General features: G+C 48.0%; 1 protein-coding gene across 5 annotated transcripts in view; it reads left to right on the plus strand.

Annotated features, from left to right (window-relative positions):
• Positions 1-19272, plus strand: part of FLI1 (Fli-1 proto-oncogene, ETS transcription factor) — a 107860-nt gene that overhangs the window by 30676 nt on the left and 57912 nt on the right. The gene's annotated exons all lie outside the window — the stretch shown is intronic.

Here is a 19272-nt window from a genome sequence, read left to right on the forward strand (position 1 = left end):
TAAAATTTTTTTTTTTTTGTTTTTTTTTTTTTTTTTTTTTTTTTTTTTCCCTTTTTTTTTTTTTTTTTTTTTTTTTTCTTTTGCTGACCTGGGTAGAAAAAATGCTGCAAACTGGCAGGAACTGAAACTTTCTCCCTTAGATTGCAGCTTGTGACAAGTGCACGGTTTGGAAGGGTCTCAAAAGAAGGGGGAGGGAAGGAGATGGACAGGAAGAGAAAATGGAAAGAGGAAAGAGAGAGGGAATGAAAGGGTGGATGTCGGAAAGGGAGAAAGCATGAGCATTGAAAGCACAAAATTTGAGAGGTATGTCAGGAATAAGACAAGTTTTCCCCTCCACCATCTCAGATTCGTAGCAAAAGTAACCTGGGCCTCATTCAGGATAAGTTTAGTGCATCACAACCTTCTTTGATTTGCGGAGCCCTAAATATTGTGCAGTGAAAGTGCAGAAATCTCCCATCTGTAGATCTGCTGCGGTGCACACATGGACCTGCTTTGCTGCCCAGGCCATGAGCCCTGAACGGAGCTGAGTATTCCCATCAGGCAGGGAATTCCTGGAGCCCCGGGAGCTGCTCCCATCCCAGGCAGCCCGTGTTGCACAGAGCTGCTGCTCACCCGCAGCCCCTGCGGTTCGGGGATGAGGAACTGCGACACTTCGCAGCTCCTCTTACAGTCACGTTGGGAAGCTGTGGCCGAAGGAGGAACTCACTCAACGCATCCCAGGTCACTGCCCCGGCTCCCGCCCTGCCCACTGCCTGCTCTGCCCTTGTCCTGCTTCTCTCCCGGGCCAGAAATGATCTGGCTGATTGCTCAGACAAACGGCATCCAGAGGCTCCAGATCTCCTCCGGGCTCACTTACTGAGCTGTTCCAAGTTGCTGCAGGTGCCCACCTCTGTGGGCAGGTGCTGCTGTTTGCCACCTCTAATAATTTCCCCTTTCTCTGCACCATGCACTGAGCTCAGGGCTCCGTGGTGCCTCTGGGATTATCGGAGATCTCTTGCAAGTTTTCCTTAAAAAAGTGGGTTCAAGGAGTATTAACCCCACACAGTGACAGATTTGCTGCAGAGAAGGGAAGGGTTAGGCCACCTTGCCTGGTTTGTCTCAGGTGAAGGGCAGCACGAGAGGATGTGGCTTCAGATGCTGCAATGTTTTTGGTGTGCTGAGCTCTCCAGATAACCTGTGCTGCAGGGCAGATCCTCTGAATTCTAGGGCACAGCAAAGCAAACCTGTCCACATCCAGAGAAAAGCAATTTAAAAGCAATCGTGCCTTAGTTCTGCTCTCCCAGAGTTGTACACATTGATTTATCTCAGAGCTGTGTTTGTGTGGGGAAAAATATGGCAGAAAGATGCATGGAAGTGACTGGAGAGCAAGAAAAACACAGCAAAAAGCTCTTTCATCATCTCCAGCAAGACCAGGGGAGGGAGCAGATGAAATCTGAGTTCCGGGGCGGGTAAGAAACGCTTCCCTCCCCGAGCTCAGAATTATTCCTGTCAGTGCAGGGAGCAGTGCTCCGTTTGGGAGAGGGCTATGCAGTCCAGATGATTTTCTTCTTGAGAAGCTTAAACTTGGCAAGTGACTCTCTTTTTTGAATTTATGCAAAACTATTCCACAGACTCATTGTTTTAATTGAGCCAGAGACTTTTAGCTGCACACTTGGCAGGTGCAGGAGTTTAGGTCGAGTCTGCTGTGAAAATCTCTCCCTTTGCCCTGCAACCTCTAATATTGGGCTGGTGCTTTTCTCTCAGTCTTTCTGTGCCATTCAGAAAGAGTTTTGGTGACAGACTGGTTTTACCCACATGGAATAATTTAAGTGCACACCTGCCCAGCTGCAGGGGAACTTTGCAGTGAGGGGGTAAATCCACTGGAACCTTGGGCACTCCTGAAGGCTCCTGGGGAAACAGGGCATGATGAAACACAAACAGAGGATAGATGTGGTCAGGATTATCCTGGCCTACACCTGCACCCTTTGTGGACATGGCACACAAGTGTGTATTGATGTTGGTTTCAGAGTTTTTAACCCAAACCTCACACATAATATGGAACCAGCTCAGGACTGTAAGTCATCTTTCCCCACCACACATGACTTACATCCCATATGATGCTGCTGAGCCACCACAACAGGTCCAGAACACCTTTAATTTATGCACAAAAGTTTTTATATCTTGAAGAGAATTAGATCACTTACTGAGGAAGTGAGAGGCAATTTTTGCTGCATTCTTCCAATAATCTGTTTAATACCTGGCATGAGAAGTGGCCTGGCTGGCTCGAAAAGTACCCTCTAGAGCAATGCTCAAAGGTCTTTTCTGGAGGAAGAAGAGCAGCAAACCTTTCTGAGTTCATTCCCACATTCAGCTCACATTCAGCACAGAGCACTGGCAGAAGATGATTTGGAACCAGGGAAACCCCCGACATTTGTGTTTGCACTTATTATAAATGGTCGATAACACTTTTATTGTACAACTCCAGGTATTCCCAATGCCATGTTCTGAGGGTTAACCCCCTGTTTTGATTAATTTACGTTGTGTCTGGAGTGTTTGGTTTTTATTGCCTCAAATTAATTCAAAAAAGGGTCCATCTCATCAGCAGCAAGTTGCCCGTGCATGGACTTCCTCACAATAACAACTGGTGTGGTTTCAAACTGGTTTAATTGTTTCACTTCCACTTTATGTGGGGAGAATAATTAAAGCCAATACACTTGCCAAAGCCTGGCTGTTAATAAAAAAGAGTGTTTTGTGGAGCTGCTGCCTTCGTTCTGTGCAAACATATTTATCCTTGTGTCGTGGCCATCAGAGAGGCCACTGAGGGACGTTCAGTGAGGACTTTGCATTTCCCAAGGAGGTGACAACCAGAGTTGTGTCCCTCCAGGAGAAGAGGACTCGTGTGTTGGCGTTGCCATGGCAAAGGGTGGGGTGGGGTTTCCAGAGCAATCACTGTTTCTTGTCGTTTGTGAACCGTGGGCGTTTGCTCGCGCCCTGGAACTCGCCTTCAGGAGCTCAGACTGAGAACATGTTCCCCTTCTGGGCGAGTTTCAGTGCCTGTTTGGCCCTTTGAGGTCGCCCTGGCTCTGGCCCCCGAGGGATGACCCTTCCTGGCTAAAGGGCATCGACTCCCAGGGCAAACTCCCAGCCTGCAGATTGAAAAAATGACAAATAAATCAGGAAGATTTGAGGCATGACAACTTTCCATGTTGCTGCCCCTCAAAAGCAATTTGGAACAAAACCATCTGGAATTTCCAAGGCATCAATGACGATGTTCCCTCATACCCTGGCCCCTGTTCAGGACACATTTATTATACATAATAACTTTCTGATATACAACAGCAAAAACCTATTAGAAATGTTTTATAATTGGGATATTTTGACAATGCTGCTTCATTTTCCCTCCAAGATCTGTGTGCAAATGCACATCTTCTGCCACAGCATGAGCTTAAATCACATTGTCACACTGACTGACCCTCCAAGTGTCCAGTGCTGACTCCCATTTGCAAGTAAACACTGGGAAAGCCTTTTCCAAGCCTGTGGCATAATATTTCCTGCTAAGAGAAGGATGGTTGGTCTGAAACAAACCTAAGACAGAACAAAACAATACAACTGCTTAGATTTTGGGTCCTCGGGGTTTCACTCAGAGGCTTTAAGGAGGTGCTGAGAGCCCTGTGTAGTTTCTCTGCACCACTGTGGATTTTACCTGAACAGGATGTGGTCACTTAGAGTGGTAGCAATGCGTGTCTTGAGGATTTCATGCTTTTATTTTAGTTATTAGTTTGAATTCTGTGATATTGGTGGGGGGAGCACCCAGGTTCTGTCAGTCCTTGCATCATCTCTTCTAAGAAGAGTTTTGCTGGTGTGTAAGGGTGTTATTTATTGCAGCATTACAATCAAGAGCAGCAAAGGGGAGGATTGCCCCTCGAAGTGAGGACTTAGATGACACTCTGAGAAGGTGAGATATGCTGGGGAAGGGAATTTATAGAGTTTATTTCCTTCAGCTCTCCCCTTCCTGGACCTACAGAAGGCTTTCCTCTTGATTTCAGCTCCCATCTGCTCAGGAGCAGGTCTAGAACACATGAATGTACAGGCTCATGGCAGAGCATCTGCCATCCTGTTTTTCCCTCTAACACAGCCATGTATGCAGTTCTTTTCCAGCCCCTCATCAGCTGCCTCCTTCAGTTCCTCCTCCTGCTAGACTTTCCCTGAGCACTTACAGAGACTCCACGTCCCACCTCAGTGCAAACATGCACCAGCAGGAAAATTAAAGGAGTCAAGGGAGCCTTAACTTCAGATTTCCAGATATTTGTGGGTTTGCTAAACCCCTAAAGCTGCAGGAGCTTGGTGTTAGTGCGTGGATGTGCACAGCTCACCTGGCAAAAGCAGCTCTGATACGTTAAGCTCAGTTCTACAAGTTGGTTTGAAGGCAATTCTCCTCCAAAATGTAGAATTCTGGTCAGATCTTTCCTCCTGAATTGAACAGCAGGGTCTGTGCCTCTCTTTTGCTCTCCTGCAGGTGAACACAAGTGCCCAATGCACACTGGCATGTAAGAAGAGCTGCCTGCAGGTCCCTCAGGGACACAGGGCTGTGTCACACCTCCTGGGTGACACCTCAGAACATTTTCTGAGCAAACAAACGATTTCGGGTGCGACTGTGAGTGCACATTTATAGCTGGGTTGGAAATATGGACTGAAATATCAGCCCACAAATGTTTTCTGCCTCCTTCTGGGAACCATTTGCCTGCTGGGGGACCTGAGTCTTTGGTGCCCTGGGTGTTGTGTCCCTGCAGACCCTGACTAGGGTGCCCTAAACTGCACAAACAGCAAGGGTGGCACAGGACAAGGGCTGGTCTCCCCTGCTGAGCTCCAAATATCAAAGCCTGCAGAATGTGTGTGCATTTGCTGCTTGTTTTCTCTCTTCCTCTCATTACCCAGGCCACACAATTACTGATGCATATCTGCAGCCAGTAACACCGATCACAAACCCGGCTCTTGTAGTAAAGCCGCAACGTTCCCTCCCTCCTCCCCCACCGCTGCCACCAGCAGCTTTTCCTTTAGCTCTGAGGCAGAGACCCGAACAAAAGGGGTGTACCTTGGTCTGAAAGGCACTTCAGTATGTCCTGGCAAACCTTCTGTTCCTCCAAAGAGCACCAAAGGCAAAGCTTGGAAATAAGGGCCACCAGTGTTTGACACCAGAGACACTTGATTGTGTCTAACTCTGTTTTGCTTCCATGTTTTAAAGCCAGAGCCCTAAAAACAAGGGGATGTAAGGTGGGGTTGTTGGGGTGTCCTGTGCAGATCCAGGAGCTGCACGTGAGGATCCTTGTGGGTCCCCTCCAGCTCAGGATATTCTGGGATTCTGGGATATTTGTCTAATTAAGTAAGCAGTTTGATTTGAAACAGCCTGTAACTAACTCCCCTCAGCTCCCAAGGGTGACTGTTCCCTCTGAAAGCCAGGTTGCTTCCTGGGTGTTGGACAAAGTGTCCTGGTTCTGTTCACAAACACACTGATTAACACTGGAACACTGGCTAAGGGGCACTGAGTGCACAATTCTCCCTGGAAATAGATGGGAAAGGAAGGTGAAATCTTACAGACATCGTGCAAAACCTCAGCCTTTCTTCTCTTCATCATCAGTCTGATGCTCTAAAGAAAACGACCCTCTTCATGTGGGTCAAACATTCTTTCTTTTCCTGACATTTTTCCTAAAATTCAGTGAGAAACACAGCTCCACAAGGGCTCCTGTAGTAAGTGTCATGGATACACCTCAGCTTGTTGATTTATTTGCATATATCTTGTTCCAGCACACACTGAGAGCTCAACCAGAGCTGTGAAAGAGTAAGAAACAACTAAAAAAACCTTATAAATCTCCCCTCCCCAGGCTGACAAAGCTGCACACCCAGGAACTGAACGTTATTCTGGCCCACACTTGTCAATCAAGGGAGGGAGAGAAAATATTGTAACGGGCAGCAAAGCTTTAATTAGTCATTTACTGATTTCTCATTCAGCAAAAAAACCTGCCCTTCTTAATAATGCTGGTTTTGATCTGAGGGGAAGAGATAAATCAGCAAGAATACAGTTTTTTAGGTTGAGTGATGAGTGAAAAGAAGAAACTATAGTGAGGTTTGGTGGGGTCAGGGGAAGGTGTGGTGAGTTCAGGAAACCGATTTCTGCGTGATGAGAAAATTCTTATCTGAATGGTTTTTATAGCAGCTTTTTCTTCCAAAAAGAAGATAAGGAAAAGATTAGGAGAGGCTGAAATACTCTTTTTGCAGCTAAAGGCAGAATTTGGCTCTCTGGTTTCTTCTGAATAACTCTTCTTGTTGTTCCAAGCTTGATTGACTTATAACTGCATCTGAACCAACCTCACATCAGTTCCTTTTTATCAGCCAAAGTGAGACTTCCTGTGCTCCACAGTCTGGTTTCCTGATGTGTTTCCTTTTTCCTTTTAACAGAACAAAGGAAACTGTAACTCCTCCGCTGCTCCTGTTCCAAATCTCCCTGGGACTTCATACAATGTTCAGCACCGAACATTTCCCTTGTATTTTTATCCCTGCCCGGTGGGGCTGCCTGGAGTGACAGTGCCCTCTTCATCTCTGCTCGAGCTTTGCACTGCCACAGAGGGGCAAGAACCCCCGGGGATGTCGAAATAAAACCACTTCCAGAGCAGTGGGCAACCCCCCCTGGCAGCTGCTGGGAGCTCTGGGCTACCAAAGTAAGGCAGAAAGGGAAAATCTTTGCCCAAAGACTCTGTGTGTTACCAGAAACATGGGATTTGTTACAGCAAACACCAGGTGTTGAGGTCTCACTGATTTGCACACTTTTGTCTGGGTGAACTTTGGGTTTTGACCCTGGGGCTGGGACTTTGTGTCCTGAAATAGGGAGGCCAGTGGCAGAAATGGTGCCCAAAATGGTCACACCCACAGGAGGCAGTGCCCTGGTACCCCCTGCAACTGGCAGCCCTATGTATTCTAATAGGAATTGGTTTCAAACCACCACTGAGTGGTAATTACCCTCTTCTCACATCTGTTTTTCCCTTAGCTGTTGAGGGCTGCAGTTCCCTTTCAGTCCTGCCATTCACACCAGGAACATGCTATGGATGCAAACTCCGAATTCTGCCTTGCAGGAAGGATCCTGTCTCCCTTGGGAAAGTCCTTTACCCCAGCTGACAGATACTGAGACACCCATCCCTTTATCATCTCTGCAGGTCAGAGCTGATCCTCTTTCTTTATAGGAATCACAAGTTCTTGTTCACTTGATGACAAGAATCACTTGTCTTCTTGTTCTGGAGGCAGAGCTTCCAGGGAATCCTGCTCACCCAGGCCCCAGGGAAGAGCAGGAGCTGGGTTACTTTAAGCAAGGAGAAGAATTACCATCCTTGCCCTCCTACAGAACTGCCTTTCTGCAGGTTTTGGTGAACTGATTTGAGGTTTTCTCATGTAATACAAAATCCCGAGCCTTTGCATTCAAAAAGATCATTTTTAATCAAATAGTTTTGGATTGTCCAGCAAAAAGCATCAGAAAATTATATCCCTTCTGTAAAATCCTGGGGAAAATTGAGGAAGTTTCGCCTTTTCTGGTGTGTTCTGTTTATGGAACAATTTCTATTCTATTTCTAATTCGATTTCCATCAAAATTCCATTGATTTAATCCCTATTAAACTCAGAGGATTTGTCCATGAGGGTCGTGTTGCAGATCAGCCTTCAGGACTGACTCCTGATTAGAACCAGAAGTCATGACTGGTGTGATTAATTCCTTGTATTACGGGAGTTGTCCCCAGAGGCTCCTCCAAGAGGAGCATGGCACGTACATGGAATAAGAGCCCAAAATCTGAGCAGGCAAAGGAAGAAAACAAGGAGGAGATGAAATGCAGGAAGCATCTGGTCACTCAGCAACTCACCATCAGAGATGTAAAGAGTCTGTTCACAAGTCTCTGGAATTAGAACTGGCCAGGGATTGAGAGCAGAGAGTGGACTTTGAATGGTTTTAACACTGATGCACAGAAAAATCACTAGAGCCAGAAATTATGGATACAGGGATGAGCTCAGGAGGGGACAGATCTCCTGAAAATTGATCCCAAAAGGCTGTAAGTTATTGTGAGCAGATCTCCCAGCTGCTGGGCTGTGTTTGAGGCACACTGAGGATCCACATCACTCGTGCTCCTCCACACACAGTTTGCTCCATCAGGGATAATTTTGCTGCTGCTGCCACTCCTAAACCCAAACTTGCTCCCAGAATTCACAGGCCGTGAGTCGTAGCAGCCTTCCTTAATTAGATCTGATATGCACATGTATATCTCTCCACAGCCCAAATATTTATATTTTGGTGATATTTCTAAACTAATACATCTGGCTTCATCAGAACCAACCAGGCTTTAGAACAAGCACTGTTGGGCAAGAACTCGCAGTGTCATCCTGCAAATATTACAGGAATTGTCTGTAACAGGACAGGAGAAGGAATGATCTTAAGGGAGGAACTGAGGCACAGAGCAAAGCAAAGCGTCTTATCAGGGGCTGGGGTGCTTTTAACGGCCCATATTTCTCCCGAATCCCTGTTCTCCCAGCCCAGCGTGCGTGGCGATGCCGTGTGTGTGTTTTACCCAGCGCGGGGGAATTCAGACGGGGCTGGAAGGAAACCTGAGCCGTCCCTGGACAGCCAGAGGGAGCCGGGGCTGTCACTGCCATGGCCCGCGGCCAGCCCGGCTCCTGCCGCTCCTCCAGCCCCTCCGCACAGCTCACGGGACACCTTTTCGTCCTGCATGAAGTGAGGAAGGAGCAGGGACAGGTCCAGGCTGAAGAGCAGCCAGGGCTGCTCACCCAGGGAAATTTTACAGAGGGAGATGTAGAGCAGCACTTGCCATGGTACCTCCTAGTCCTTTTCTTCTGAAAAGCATCTCTGTCCTCTCCTTGGCAGTGACACTGGGTCCTCTGGGTTGTGGGCAGAGTTTTACAGAATTACAGAATCCCAGAATACGCTGAGTTGGAAGGGACCCACAAGGATCATCGAGTCCAGCTCCTGGCCCTGCACAGGCCCATCCCCAAGAGTCCCATCACAGGCCTGACAGGATCATCCAAACCCTCCCTGAGCTCTGGCAGCCTTGGGGCTGTGCCCACTGCCCTGGGGAGCCTGGGCAGTGCCCAAACAGCCTCTGGGGAAAGAAAGAGAGGAAGAAGCTAAGACTGAGTATAGGACAAAAAGTATTTCTGTAGTGAGAAATAAGACTGCAAGCTTTCCCACTGCCTAGAGAAGCAGCAACAAGCCACTATTTAAATGACAAGTGAACACCAAGAACACGATAAAAAGGACATGGCAATTGTAAGCAGTTGGTAAGCAAATTGTTTGAACAATCAAGTTCAGTCTCAATTCTACCACTGCCTAATCCATTTAATCTAGAAGACATCATTGGGGTAACTTAACACTTTTATGGAAGGCTGTGTAAAACAGTTACCCAATATGCATCCCCATATGACCCTTTTTTGGTAGGAAAAGTGCATATCCATGTTTAACTCTGAGTCCCAACACACTCCTGCCTGGGACACCCTGTCAGTGCTACAGATGACACCGGGCTCTGGTTTCCACAGGGCATCCCAAACCCAGCTCCACAGCTACAGGAATCCTTTCCCTTCACAGCACTTCCAGAGCAGCAGGCAAAGGTTTCAACAAAGGGCTGGAGTTCCTTCCCTTTAGGAAGGGAAAGCAATGCCTTGAAGTTCAAGCTTGCCTGCTATAAATCCTCTGGATTTGCACCACAGTGTCCCAGAGCAGACGTGTTCTCATCCTCACAGAACACGGGGTGGTCACTAATGGATGGAATAAGCTTGCAGTTAGCTCCCTGCTCCTCAGTTTTGGTATTCCCACATGTCATCTCTGCCTCAGGAAGGATGTAATTATGGTTGATCGTTAGTGTTATGAGTTATTTGTGCTCCAGCAGTGCCTGGAGGCCAGCGTGGGCTCTGCTGTGCTGAGGAGTCTGTGTAACAAGAGTCTTCTTCAAAATTCCTGAGCAGTGAAGAGAGGCTATGGCACTTAATTTGAACTCCAGAGTGGGAGCAGTTCTTGGGCTCCATGTCTGCTGTCAGACGTGACCACGCACTGTCATTGCCTTCCCAAAATCTCCAAGGTTTCTGTAAAGGATGGATTTTCTTCCCACCCCCACTGCTCCCCATTGCAAAGGCCTTCTGAAACTTCTTCATTCTGAGGTTTGGATACTTTCTTCTGATTTTGGGCTGACATTTGCTCATGCCTGATTCATACCTCTCTCATGCCAGCACTACTGGCCTTAGCAGCACTTTCCCTTCCCTGACCTTACATCCCCGGTGTATTTACAGACCACTGCCATCCCTCACCCTTTGTTTTGTGGGGATAAACACAAATCTTCTACTCTCCTTCACACCCTCTTCCTCTTGGTTATTCCTTAGCCCTCAGATGCACCTGCTTCCATGGGAATTTGCCCTTTGGCACATTCCACTGGAGTGGCACAGGCTGTTCTCAGTGCTTGGCATTAGCACACACTGGAAGATCCCTCCCTGATGCAATCCCAGCATTGGGATGCTTTGGGTTTTTTAACTTCTGGTGAGTCAGAAAAATCTGTGAGAGGTTAATTCACTCCAGTCTTTGTCTCAGACTGGTTCAGTCAGCTGTTCTGGCACCGTATGAGATCAGGCACTTCACCTCTCTGTGCTCCAGTTTCTCACCCACAGGAGTAACTCCTCCCTTCCCTCTCTGTCCGTTGGGAATGACTCTGGCTCTGTTCAGCAGCAGCAGGGACAGTGACCTCAGTGCAGGCATGGCCTAAGTGCCATGGCATGAACAGACAGACACCCAGTTCCTGCCATTCTGTTCTTTATTAACCCTCCCCAACCTTCCCCCGTGTTCCTGAGGTGTGGGTGTAGTTACCAGCCTTTGGGTCTTGCACATCTTTGTAATGTGGGTTTGGAGAACTGCAGGAATGTTTTCCCTTAGCCCAAGGACCATTCTGAGCTGTCCAGAGGAGCAGGAAGGGTGTGAAGTGCAGCAGTTTGGCAGTTTTGCAGCAGTGCCCTGGTGAAAGAGGCCAGCAGAGTACGTGCCTGTGGAGCTGCTCCATTGATTCACACTCAGAGCACACACACAGAGCCAAAACTTCAACTGGGCCTGAATACCAGATGGCTTCTTACATAAGCCAAACTTTTATGTGTTTTAAAAACTAGCAGCCAGTGCAGGCTCAGGCCCTGCTCTGGTTGTCCCTTCCTTCCATCCACTCCTTACCCTTTTGCAGCTCGGTGGTTTCAAAACTACCAGCTGCAGCCTTCCAAAAATAGAAAAGGATTCATTAATCACCATAACCCTAAGCCACAGAAACTCTACCTTGTGAGCAGCACTTTGCTCCCCATGTGCTGTTCTGTGCCAGCCTGGAGGAGCTGAGGTGCCCAGGGAAGTGTGTGCTGGGGAAGGTGTGTGGGCACCAGCATGGGGGGAAAACGTGCAGGGAACAGGGCAGGGGAGCAAAGGAGCACAGAGAGAGCAGGCTGTGGAAAGAAATCCTCCAGATCCTGACAAACCATTCTCCCAAGTGCTTCCCAGGTCCTTCCTTACCCAGGTAATGACCACAGCTATTTGCAGGGCCCAAGGACTCAGCTTTGCAAGGACAGCCCTCTCTTGCTGATATGAACCTCCTCAGGAGGAAGGTGTGTGCTGTTTTCACACGAGAACCTCTCTCTGATTCCACATCTGTCTCCAGATGTGCCTTCCCAAGGCTCCTCCAACTGTACCTGAGTGTGTGGTGCACGTACAGTGAGCTCAGAGTTCAGAGTGTCTGGTACAGGTGGTGTGGGCACAGCTTTGTCCCCACAGGGCTCAGCAAATGTGCAAGACACTGAGTGAACAAAGGGCTTTGGAGTTCATGAGCTGCGGGGGGTAAAAGGAGGGTGGTTGTGCTCTTGCCCTGTATAATTTGCAGGTTAAACTGGTGGAGTTAAACAAACAGCTGAAAAATGGATCTGTCTCAGGCAATGCTGATTTTCTATATATCACAGAGTCACAGGATGGTTTGGGTTGGAAAGGACCTCAGAGATCATCTCATTCCACCCCCTGCCATGGGTAGGGACACCTTCCACCAGCCCAGGTTGCTCCAAGCCCCATCCAACCTGGCCTTGGACATTTCCAGGGATGGGGCAGCCACAGCTTCTCTGGGCAACCTGTGCCAGGGCCTCACCACCCTCACAGCCAAGAATTCCTTCCCAATATCCCACCTAATCCTGCCTCTGGCAGTGGGAAGCCATTCCCCCTTGAACTATCACCCCATGCCCTTGTCAAAAGTCCCTCTCCAGTTTTCTTTCTTCAAAAGTCATTTTGTGGGACAAGTCCTTGGCTCCTGTGTTTCCTCTGAATCTCTCTGTGACTACACCCAGTTCTGCAGGGATATGGATTCATGGAGCTCCATTCCTGCCTGGGTGGATGATATGTCACTGCTAAGCATTGCTAAAGTGCTGAAGGGGGGCAGGATGCCCAGCTCCCACCCCAGAGGGAGTCCTACAAGGGATAGTTTTGCAGTAAGAGTAACAAAAAAACCCAAAAAACCAAACATGGCATGTTGTGCTTAAAACATGAGATCATGATCCAGGACACTTGACTTCCATTCTTGGCTCTGCCAGTGACTTTCTTTCCAGCCTCAAAAAGCCAATGAACTCTCAGGCAGGACTGGTCATTCCCTATTTATCTCTTTCCTAGAGTCCTTCAGCTGTTTGGAACAGGAGCCATCCCCCAGAGTGTGTTCACCCAGGGACAGCTTGAAGTTTACTCATCCTGAGTCAGGTGGTGGAGTATTTCCCCAGGAATTGTGTCCAAGATGTGCACTTGGTTATTCACTCTTTGTTATGACTCAGTTAATGGGTTATGGAGATAAGGAGACTTCTAGAAGAGAAACATGTTCAGAAACATGTTCAGAAACCTGACACTATCTCTAACAAAGCTTTCTTAGCATCTAAGATGATAGTCAGGCATCTATTATTTAGTGAGAAGATAAAGAGGAGAGATCTGCCCTCTGGTATCTCTGCTCAGCAGATAACAATCAGCTCACATGTCCCTCTTGCCAAAACTGTAGACTTTGTGAAGAACGAAACCCTGCAAGGGGAGTCTTTATTCCTCCTCCTCACCCAGAAACCCTGAGCAAACCGGTTTCTGTGCCTTGATTTTCCTAATCGTAAAATAATAATGGGTAATGCTCTTCTGAGGTGAGGCTGAACGCTGACAAATCTCCACAAAGAGCTTTGTAAGCCTTGGATAAGGAATGTATAGGTGCCTAAAATGCCAGAAGAAAATTGCCCTGAAATCAGGTCCAAAGCAGCTGGATGAAGAGCTGAGGTTTTGCAACCAGGAAAGAAGCTATTTGTAGGATATAAATTTTTCTGGTACTTCTGAAACACAGAAAGAAACAGGCTCTGCTGTGCATCCTCTACAACCCCAAGCGGCTGCATTAACAGGAACCTCACGAGACACCTTGTGCTGAGCTGGTGCAGCCCCAGCCCCTCGGCCTGAGCAGGGAGGGGGGAATCCCACGGGAGGGCAGTGACACTGCCAGCTCAGCCCAGCACTGCTCGATCTCCAGCCCTGACAATCAAACAGCCAAAGCTCACGTTGGCTCTGGCTGCTCCTCCTGAGCAGGAAGGTGTGGAAGGTGCCAGGGAAGCAGAGCAAAGCGCTGTGGGTGTGGAAGGTGCCAGGGAGGCAGAGCAAAGGCTGCTCTGACGGGCTGATGGGCAGGGTGCGAGCAGCAGGAGCGGGCACAGCTCACCGTGCCGGGCTGACCCCGCGCTCTCAGCGCTGTCACTGTGGGATCGGGGGCTGTGGGACAGGTGCAAATCTGCTCCCAGGGCACAGCCGGGGACGTGGCAGGCAAATTGTCATTGGAGGCTGCGCCAACAAGGAGCAGCTCTCGTCTCTCAGTGCCCCGGAGGAGCGGGAGCTGTTCCGCACGCACCCGACGGGTCGGGAGCGCGGCCGGGGCTGTTCCTTTGTCCGCTCCCGCACTCCCGGAGCGAGTGCCGGGCGCTGAGAGCTGAGCCTTGAAGGACAAAGGGGCGACAAAATGCTGTTAAAATGAGTGTTGCTTTCTGAGCAAGCTCAGAGCCCTCCCCTGCTCCGCGGAGCTCCGGAGGTTGGGCACGGGGGCGCTGCGGGAGTGGAAACCCTGGGCGTGGGTGCAAGAGGCGGCTTTTTACTCATCTGAATAAAAAGGATGCACGAGGTAAATAAAAAGATGCCCGAGTTATATAAAAAGATGTACAAGTTCCATAAAAAGGTGCAGAAGGTAAATAAAAAATGAACAAGTTCTATAAAAAGGATGCTCAAGGTAAATAAAAAGATGCAGAAGGTGTATGGAGGACACACAAGCTAAACAAGGAGATGCAGAAGGTAAATGAAAAGATGAACAAGTTTTATAAAAAGGATGCTCAAGGTAAATAAAAAGATGCAGAAAGTGAATAAAAGGGTGCAGAAAGTGTATAGAAGACACACAAGCTAAACAAAGAGATGTAGAAGGTAAATAAAAATACACACAAGTTATATAAAAAGTTATAGGACGTAAATAAAAAGAAACAAGTTCTATAAAAGGGATGCACGAGACAAATAAAAAGATGCAGGAAGTGTATAGAAGATGCACAAGCTAAACAAAAGGATGTACAGGGTAAATAAAAATATGCACAAGTTACATAAAAATATGCAGAAGGTAAATAAAAATACACACAAGTTATATAAAAAGATGCACAAGGTAAATAAAAAGATGAACAAATTCTATAAAAAGGATACACAAGGTAAATAAAAAGATGCAGAAGGTAAATAAAAAGGTGCAGAAGGTGCATAGAAGATGCACAAGCTAAACAAAAAGATGTACAAGGTAAATAAAAATATACACAAATTACATAAAAATATGCAGAAGGTAAATAAAAGGATGAAGGAATTCTACAAAAAGGATGCAAAAGATAAATAAAAAGATGCAGAAGATAAAAGATGCACAAATTATAGAACAAGAATGCAGAAGGTAAATAAAAAATGCAGAAGGTGCATAGAAGATGCACAAGGTAAATAAAAATGTGCAAAAGGTAAATAAAAAGATGCACAAGGTAAATAAAAATATACACAAGCTATAGAAAAAGATGCAGAAGGTAAATAAAAAGTTAAGCCAGCCAGACAACCTGAAGCACAGAAGAGCTGGGCTCCTGCCATGGTCACTGCCTGCTCCTCTGGGCCCAGATCAGGGGGTTTTAGAAAAATGCTCCTGATCTTACTTGGCCAAGGCACAAAAGGCCTTGTCAGTGCAGGAGCTGAGAAAAGTCCTGTGGAGTCCAGGTGTTCTCTCTCTGGTCATATCTCAGTGCAGTGAGGGTGAGGGAGAATGAATTTCTAGGAATATCAGGAAGAGTGTGGCAGCAGGAGCAGGGAAGTGATTCTTGCCCTGGACTGAGCGCTGGTGAGGCCACCCCTGGAGTGCTGTGTCCAGCTCTGGGCCCTCAGCTCAGGAAGGACATGGAGGGGCTGGAGCAGGTCCAGAGAAGGGCAACGAGGCTGGGGAAGGGACTGGAGCACAAGTGCTGTGAGGAGAGGCTGAGGGAGCTGGGGGGGCTCAGCCTGGAGAAGAGGAGGCTCAGGGGAGACCTCCTGACTCTGCACTTCCTGACAGGAGGGGGGAGCCAGGTGGGGGTCGGGCTCTTCTCCCAGGAACCAGCAGTAGGACAAGAGGGCTGGGTCTTCAGCTGTGCCAGGGGAGGTTTAGGTTGGATATCAGGAAGAAATTCTTTCCAGAGAGAGGGATCAGCCATTGGAATGGGCTGGGCAGGGAGGGGTGGAGTCCCTGTCCCTGGAAGTGTTGAAGGTGAGACTGGATGTGGCATCAGTGCCATGGGCTGGGAACCACGGCGGGGTTGGATCAAGGGCTGGACTTGATGATCTCAGAGGTCCCTTCCAACCCAGCTGATTCCATGATTCTATGATTCTATGATCAGGAAAAGGTTCTTCCCCCAGAGGCTGGTTGGGCACTGACCAGGCTCCCCAGGGCAGTGGGCACAGCACCAAGTCTGCCAGAGCTCCAGGAGTGTTTGGACAATGCTCTGATGGCCAGGGTGGGGTTGTTGGGGTGTCTGTGCAGGGCCAGGAGTTGGACTGGATAGTCCTTCCAGCTCAGCATGTTCTGGGATTCTCTGATTCAGATCTATTCCTTGCACACAAACATCTGGAGCTTCAATTGGTCCCTTCATTCCGTGAAGACAGCCTGGGCTTTGCCTCCTGCATTTTCATTTGAACAATGATATTGCAGATTTGGTGAAGTTTCTGCACCCCCCCAAAGGCAAAGAGGGCAGCCCTGATAAAAGGCTTAAATGCATCTCCTCTGTACCAGAGGAGCCCTCAGGAATGTGAGGAGCTGGGAAGAGTCCTCAGGTGGGTGGGAACAGCCAGGCAGGTGAGCTGGGAGCTGGGAACTGGGTGCTGGGAGCTGCCTCTGCAGGGACTGCTCATGTCACCAGGCTGGGCTCACAACAAACACCCTGTGTGACACAGTGCACGTGGCAGAGCCCTTTGGGTCTGGACACCACATGGCCAGAGAGGCTTTGAGAAGTCAGGGTACGAAAGGGAAGCAAGAAACAGGACAGTGTGGGGCCAATCCACCGCTGTGGGACAGGAAGGGGAACGTTGGGTGACATGGCAGTGCTGGGCCCAGCTCTTGTGGCGCTTGGGCTTCATCTGGGAAGTCTGAATTTCATTCTAATTACATAAGAATATCAGTATTTGTCTAATAAATGTGAGTTTCTAAGGATTGCAGGGAAGAGTGAGAAATTAGATCCTAACAAAGATTAAAAATCCTGCTGTAAATACAATTCCATGTTTAATTAAGATTATATTCAATTAAAGCAGCGGGCTGTAAAACAAAGCCCTTCCTTGCTTGCTGTGTGCATCCTACTGATGATGATCATCATCTTTAATTAATAAAAAGTGAAAAATAACAACAGGATGGCTTTAGGGGTCTAATTTTAGGCTGTGATGATGAACTGTCAAGGAAGGGTCAGGTAGAATCTGAGACACCAGCAGAGTCGAGGATGCCCAATGACTGTGCCAAGGACATCCAAGGAGGTTTATAGCCTGGAGCAGGGCTGGGCAAACCAGAAAGAGCCGGGGGGTGGCTTGTGCCCCTTCAGTTTGTTTGATGGAGAAAGGAACCCTCCTGCAGTGCCCTGTGCCAGCTTCAGCCCCGCCTCACCCCAGGGAGGGGTGGGAGCGATCTGCCAGGTAGGGGATGCAGAGGGAGCAGTGTGAGAGCCCAGCATTTGAAAATCAAACCTGGCAAACCCCCAGGAAAAGCCTTCCCGGGAGATGAGCTCGGAGATGTCGTTTTGCCCCCCTCTCCCAGCCCACCCCGTTTCTATTATTCCCTCTATCACACGGACGATAAAAGGAAGGGGGGGCTGAATCATGTTTATTAATTCCCAACGACAATAGGACACCTGGACCAGCACCTGTCAGAATGTGATGCAAATTAGCGCAGGGAAGCTGGTCTCGATCAGCACAGCCATAATGAAGCGCTAATAGAAGCACTAATGATTTGCAGGGCGAGCTCTGCCGGGGCATTGGCTCAATTGCAGTAATTAATGCGGCCTTCCCGGGCTGCAGCGCTGCTCCCATTCACAGCCGCTTCCTGAGGCTTTTCTCGTGCTGTTTGTTTTTTAAACACACAAACTCGGGGCTTATTATATTTGCAAACAATGGCATCGTGGAGATGCTCTGATTTGCTGCAGAGATAGAGAGGGATGGTGTTTGAAAGCTTAAATTAAAGCAGGATTTCCTTCTGTTTTCTCAAAGGAAAGGTTACCATTTGCTAATAACTGTCACAGGCTGTAAATGGCCTCAGTGTCATATGATGGATTCTTCTGATTGCTTTTAATCAAGGTTTTCAGATACTGTGGGGTGTAAACAGAGAAATGAGCTGAACGTTCATGGGCTGAACAAACCTCAGGAGATGTGACTAAGATAAGAAATAACTGTTCTGACGATGAAGTAATAGCAGATCCTTTGCTTCTTGAGTTACACTCTTTATCATTATTATTTTAATGTTCTCTGGCTGAGATAGACTGCTCTGAGAGATGGAAATGTGCTCCAACAGGTTGTGTGAGTGGGTGGAGGGCTCTTTACCCCACAGAGATACTCAGTTCTTAGACTATCTATGTCCTCTCTCATATTTGGGGTTTTTCTTCATCTTCAAGGAAATTTAGACAATGGAAATGAATTAGAAAAAGTCTCTTTACGTGTTCAAATCAGAGAGAGATGGCAGAGTTGAGGCTGGGGATATGGAGATGATCTGTCCATGAAAATCATTCCTTTCTGTTGAATGCCTCCCTGGGAAAAACAGGTAAATGGGAAGGTATTTCAATACCCTACCTGAAAATAAAGGACATGGAAATGATTCCCAAAAAGAATCTCGGGGAAGGACATTCCTGTCTTGAAGAGTGAGCCCTGGGTTCTGAAAAAAGGCTTTTGGAGTCATCAATTTCTTTGCTAACATGACCCAAAATATGAGAAGAACGTTTGTCCAGTTGCAGCAGGGAGTGCATTTTGCAGAAATCCAGGACCTCTGGTGTGCAAGGGTTTGGTTTTTTCTCATGACATCTCAGCGTGGATTTGCAAATCTGGTGAAACAGTTTTGGGCCAAACGTGTGGGGGTGGCTGGTGGGAAGTCCTGGCACAGCAAAGCCTCAAAGGGGCAGAGGAAGGCAGAGGGGGCCGGGGGGAGCTGGGCAGGGAGCACACGGGGTGAAGCTGCACAGCTCCAGCTGACACAAGCTGTGTCCTCTCCCACGAAAAGCTCCATCATAATCTGTGCCGAACATCACTTCAGGATAAACACAATAATGCTATAAATACCGCCGGCCATTTCCTGTTGTTCTTACTGCAGCTTGCACGGGGTTTGTGTCTGGGTGAGGGTGTGACTCCCATGCACACAGTAACACATACACTGCCCTCCTCCTCTGCTGCTCCCGCTGCTCGGGGCTTCACTTAAAACGTCTTTTTCTGTCTAAAACTCACTTAACCCGTGGTTTGTTCCACTGAGCTTCACATTCATCAGTAATGACTCCAGCAATGTTCTTTATGTAAAGAATTCAGAGCAGCAAAACGGCCAAGTCTGGTGCTGGTGAGTCAATGGGGTGACCCGACAATTTACATCCACCTAATCACACTGAAATTAAATACACTTCAATTAATTACACTTAATTGCTTAATTACACTTTAATATACTCTTCACACCCCTGGAAGTGTTCAAGGCCAGGTTGGAG

This window comes from Lepidothrix coronata, unplaced genomic scaffold (assembly GCF_001604755.1).
Source record: "Lepidothrix coronata isolate B3197 unplaced genomic scaffold, Lepidothrix_coronata-1.0 Scaffold27, whole genome shotgun sequence".
Taxonomy (NCBI): Eukaryota; Metazoa; Chordata; class Aves; order Passeriformes; family Pipridae; genus Lepidothrix; species Lepidothrix coronata.